At 39.6% G+C, this 6042-nt stretch overlaps 1 long non-coding RNA gene across 3 annotated transcripts in view; it reads left to right on the top strand.

Annotated features, from left to right (window-relative positions):
* LOC107311478 overlaps positions 1–6042 on the top strand; it is a 109409-nt gene that overhangs the window by 27137 nt on the left and 76230 nt on the right. The window lies entirely within an intron of this gene.

The raw sequence follows: 6042 nt of genomic DNA, 5'->3' as shown, positions 1-6042 counted from the left end.
GAATGGTAAAAAAAAAAACACCAGGACTTCAGTATGAATCTGGTTTGTTGTAGCTATTGAGTAGAACCATGGCTGTAATGACACGATCTGGTATGTAATGGTGCAGGCTGTAACCTTGCTGTCTGCTACACAATAATTCATCTGCAGAGATGAAAACTGAACTAGGAAGAATCATTTCTTTTCATCCTTTATATTGCTGGAGAGCCACTAGAGTGTCTTAACCTTAGAGGATGAAAGCATCCAAGGCTAGGTTTTGCAAAGAGTGGAGCTTAAGCCTGTGTTTTGGGTTGCAAACATTCTCCTACGCTTCACATGTCAAACTCCTGATATGGACTTATAATTAATAATACTTTTAAATCTTCCCCTATCTGCTTAAATTTAGAACTTATATGCTGAGTTCTAATGGAGATCAGCTTTTACTGAGAGAGTGTTTGTTGGCAGCATGCAGAGTAACTTAAACCTCAGAGGAACGCATAAAATATTGTAGCCTAAGTAGTTGGCTGAAACTGCAGTTCAAAATGGGTAAAAATCTTTTTATTTCAACATTTAAAGAAAAGCACATCACTCCTAAATATATAATATGTGAAGCTTGTCAAAGGTTTTTTATATTTGTAATTATAGCACCTGTGCTGAAGAGAGGGTGTCAATTTGTAACTTTGAGGCTTTTTTCCCCGTGAATGTACATTTTTAAACCTTCAGTGTATCAGCAGAATATTGTTGTTTGTGGAACTACCTGGATTTGGTAATCGGAATCAAAAAAATGAACCATTTACTGACTGCAAAATTGAGTTTTATAACTGAGAGACTGCTGAAAATCTACGTATATCTGAGGGAAGCAAAAATGAAATTGCATCATATTGTATGTTTTCTGCAGATCTAAAAGAACTTGATGTTTCTGGATAAAAGCCCCAGAATCACATACGGTTTGGTTGGAAGGACTGCTGAACATCACCAGCTCCAATATAAGCGCTAAGCACTGCTGCCATTAGAAAGAGGTCAGATCAGCCATGAATTTGCTCAGATTGGGTCTTGAAAAACTTCCAAACTTGAACACTACACAGCCTTCCTAGCAACTTATTCCTGTGTTAAGATTTTAAAATATAATTAATTAAAAGCTCATATCAGGACCTTGACTTACAAAAGAATGCTTGCAACATTACCCTCCCAGAAGGGAAATATTTTCCTCTGTGTAATGCAAAAGTAATCATTTGTGGTTTCTACTTTCCAGTATTCAGCTTTCAGTTTTATGTTAATGTTCTTCTCTTAGGAGAAAAATGGTCCCACCTGTACAAACTTCAAAGGAATGGGGGAAATGTCAGACATGAGGCACCTCAGCTACTCAGCTCAGTTAATCAGCTACACTCCTTAAATGCCCTCTCTGTTAATGGAGAAACTGACATTTTCAGATGGAGATTCAGAGCGACCACAGCTATTTCATCATGGTAAATTTGTCTGTGAAATGAGATGGACTTAAAGATGTTTTCTGCTCATTGTGTGCATCAGCATGGAGTGTTGATGAAACATGAGCTAAAAGCCTGATAAAAGACCTGGGAAAATGTAACCTAGGTTGAAGTTAAGGTTCCCATACCAAGCACCACTGCAACACTTAGCTCCAGTGAAATAATACTGGGCGGTGGGAGTCTCCTCTGGGTGGTTCTGCAGATGAATCTTTTCCAGCAACAAACAAATATGCAATACGCTTAGCTGCTAGATATTTATGGAGAGGGCTTGTTATCCTACAGACTTTTTAGGTACCTTACATAGCTTTACACAGTATGAAGTACAGTGGCTTCACAGAGAAAGGAATAGCTGGTTTACTGAATCCATTTTGAAAGTAATTACAAGTAGGTAGTAATATAAGCACCTGTTAGTAGTGCAAATTTGGACCCATAATCACAAATCTTGCCTTCATTTTTACTTTATGCTTGGAATCTTTTTGCAGGTGATGGGCTGATGCAAACCATTGGGTTTGAATATCTTGTTGTTTGGAGGACTGAGAATTCAGATCTAGATACAGAAGTAGGACATTTGTTATGGCAAAAACCTATTGGCAGGTTTTTTCAGTTTGGTTGCCACTAGGCCTTTTTCTTTAGTGGAGCATTCTGATGCTCCAAATACTGTTAGATCTTAAGAACTTCCTTTAAGAATTCAGAAGAGCTTTTTAACTTACTGTTCAGGTTTGATGCACTCCTGTCTGGTCGAACGATTTTCATCAGATCATTTCTCAGGTATTGAACTTTTTTGACCTGTTGCCTCAGTTACTTTCTTGGACTTGCTCAGCATACTAATCTTCCTCAGTGATTCTTCCACATCTGTTCAAAGGCTGAGATTCTGACCTATGCCATAGCCAAAAATTCTTTTATTTGCCTTATCATCTCTCCCCTCCAGCCTGTGAGCTATGAGTTAATAAAAACGAATCTAAAGAGAGCAGATACGGGTGACCTGTAAACTTGAACTTGGAAACCTGTTCACCCAGCATTGAGTGCTGTTTAACTAAACCTAAGCATGGTGAATTATCAAAGGGAGTTTTGCCTCTGACTATCTACTTTTCCCTAAGAACGTTTTGTGAAAACCAGGTTAGTATCATGAAGCATACAAAATGACAAACAAAGCTGCTCCCCAAAACTCGCCTTAAGAGTGTTCTAGCAGAGGCCTCATGAAAATGGAAGCCAGACAGCACATGAAATGTTGCAAAGTCGGTGTGAAGATCCATATGGGTTGAAGCAGCTTCAAAAGGATGTGAGTGGGTTAACATGTAGGCACTGGCATTTAGTATTTGTAGGCACTTACTGCTTTTAGCAACTAATACAGCAAAAACCTTTGTAAAGTGGACTGGGCCAATCAAGTAGTCTAATTTTGATCTTAGATAAGCTATGAATTTGAAAACCAAGCCTGGAATCTGATGATGTGGTAACATGAAATACCTCTTTGTTTGTGTGTGGCTGCTAGAATTACACTGTGCTTAGAAATGAGGCAATCAAATAGCACATTTGGATTCCATTGCTCCCAAAGAATGAGAATGCAAGTGTCAAGGGAAAAAGCTGAAAGAGAGAAAGAAATGTGGCATATGACTTTGAGATTTCCTCTAGTTCATCCATCTGTCCCATGGATCACCTATACCTAGGTCATTTCTCAAACATGTTTGCCTAATCTCTTACTGAAGTCGTCAAAGGAAAGAGATGGTACAGGCCTCCCTTGACAATATGTTTCAGATCTTTTATAATGTTCTGCGAATATTTAATATTTATTTCTGGAGGAATCAATTGCTGAGGCTTCATGGGTGCCAAGCAGAACAGACAGCTATATAAGTTTGTATATCCTCATATATACAGGTCCTTGTCTATACTGCCTTGTTTGACTCTTATAAAATCATCTTGAAAATTGTTAGAATGAAATCTTAGAGATGCCAGCAAGTTCATAATCAGGGAAGAAAAACCTAACGTTTCAGTCTCAAAGGTCAGATCTGTACTGGCATAAACTGACGTACCTTCGCTAAAGTCAACGTGTCTAGACCTTTTCAAAATAGCTAAGCAGTACTGCTAGTATGGAATTAATCTGTGGTTTTGTGTTGTTTGTTTTGTTGTTGTTTTTTGTCCTGCCCATTTTGGCGCCCATTGAAAGCTGAAATACATTACTGGGTCTGTGTGAATTGCAAATAAAGCTAAGCACATCTTCCCTACTTGCAGAAGGTGAGATAAATAGACATGAACCCCTGAAGAAAGAAGGAATTCCAGCTGTTTCTGGTAGCCAGTCCTACAGAGTTGTGCTAGGTACATCTCAGGATACTTGGGTACAGTCCCTCTGAGGAGATAGATGCTATGGGAAGCATTCCCTAACCTCTTATTGCTAAATATAGGTGTAGTCTACTGAATGCAGCCATCTGGAAAGTAACACTATTTAAAGCAAAATAAGACTCTCTTGTTCTGGAAGGCACTGTGTAGAGTAAGACACTATCATGGTTTATATAGACTGTGCTCAATTATCCACAAACCTCATTGGCTGTTGTATGGTACTAAGGTTTTAAAGGATCCTGGCATCTTTTTAAGACTGGATTATTTCCACTGAAATGACAGCTGCTTCTCTTTTACTTTGTTTGACTACTTCAGATTTAAATGCTGAGTTGTTCAGTGTTGTGAACTGGAATTACTCTTTCCTTCCTAAAGAACTCAACGTGCTCAATTAGAATAGTAGTAGCAGAATAGTACTGATGTCATCATAGAAAAAAATAAAATAAAAACCTCTTTTGGAGCCACCACATGCAATCCCAGACAACCATACTGAAGAAAGAGGCAGGATCTGGGGTGGGGGAGGGGAGTCTGCTAGACAGGAAGAAACAAAGAAAGCAGAAGGGAGGATGAGATGCTATGTGCCTGCTATCTGCAAATAAACATGCTGCAGGAATTTTGTGTAGGTTAAAGGACAAAGATGGTGTAAGATCAAATAGCTACGAGGTAGCCACAGTTAAATAGAGCTGCATGAAAGTAGGCTGTCAAACCTTGAGAGGAATGACATTCTGTCATGCCTATTAGAGAAAGCGACCCAAGTTATTTTCTGTGACTCAGAAAGTGACCAGGTAAATTCTATGATTCTGTGACAACCATCAGACTGAACTCAGTAACCCAGGATTTCCAGATTAGTCCCTGTCCTGCTTAGGCAAGGTAAAAGGGTTGTTTCTTATTAACTTTCTGGGAGGTTTATTATGCAATATGCATTCTGGTGGTTGTTTCGGGTGAAAACTAAATACTTTGGTTCAATGTATGCTATTCACAGGGGACTGAACGTTCATGCAGGAAGATTCTGTTCCAGCAACAGATGAGGTGAAGGAGAGGCTGTACTGCCTTCAGCCCCAGGCTGTTTGAAATGATTTTTCAGTGTCCTCCATTCCCTGTGCTCATGAAATCACAAAGACAGTCCTACTATTTCTAAATATTCAGAAGTGTAACAAGAATAGTTGCTGTAACTGATAACATCATCATTTTGTCTTCAAGATTTCAAGAATCAAAACTGTAAGTTGTCATTTGCCACCTGGTTTTAGAGCTGCAGGCTTCTCTTTTTATAGTTAGGAGGATAACAGCTAACTGTCATTTCTTTAAATGAGAGCTGAGATCCTTGTACAAAATTCTGGAAACTGAGACGTTGTAAAAATGCCAAATAGCATGAAAGCTAGAGAGAGATGAGCCTCCGTCAGCTGAGCATTTCTTTTTCAGATTAAAAAGTATATAGAACAAACCAACCCTTCCAGAATGAGTATGGTGTCGTGGCTATTTTTATAGTCCACCCTACCCAGCAATGGGTAAGGAGCATCAACATGGAGGTGCAGTGTGAGAAGAAAACTTCTTGTGGGAACAGAGACCTGGAAGGGCAGTAGGGTCAGAAGGCACTTTAACATTCCCGGAGGTACCCGGATCTGACTCTGCCTGGGCAGACAAAAGAGAAGAGGCTGTCCTTGAAGACATATAAGGAAAACTTGTCCTCTGAAAGAGAGAAGCAAGAGGAAGTAAAGGAGTTTTAAGAACCACCTATGATATTAAACCCTTTTTTTAGCAAAGGAGGCACTACTACCACCAGTGCAGCCTGGAAACAAACATTTCTGCTTGAAAACAGCCACGCCAGGCTGATGCTCTTCAGCTCTAAAAGCTACAGCCCTCCCCCAGATCTGGACATCGTGTTCTAGTTACCAGGAATCAGCCTGACACTCCTGACCATGTCCAAGCAATTTAGGAGGTTGAACACAAAGTTATGTGGTCAATTAGTCAAACATAACATTGCAAGACTTCTCGACCTTTCAAAACTGGAATGAATTTGCCAAACAGGAAAGTGTAGGAATGAAGCAGAACAAGTAATTCAGAAACCCTCTGGGTTTAATCTGCCAATTCCTTGTACCTTCAGCCTCATTTCTGATCTCCTAGCACAGCAGTTTGTGAGTGTCAGCAGATTTCCATGAGTGAGAGCAGAATCCTGCACGAACTGTTCCATCACTTCTGCTTTTGTGAATTAGAAGAATGGTGTTTTATCCCATTTCATTCTGAGAAATGTTGTCCT

The sequence above is a fragment of the Coturnix japonica genome, chromosome 3 (assembly GCF_001577835.2).
Source record: "Coturnix japonica isolate 7356 chromosome 3, Coturnix japonica 2.1, whole genome shotgun sequence".
In the NCBI taxonomy this organism is placed as follows: Eukaryota; Metazoa; Chordata; class Aves; order Galliformes; family Phasianidae; genus Coturnix; species Coturnix japonica.
Note: the sequence above shows the minus strand (reverse complement) of the source record. Positions and strands in the feature narration are given on the sequence as shown.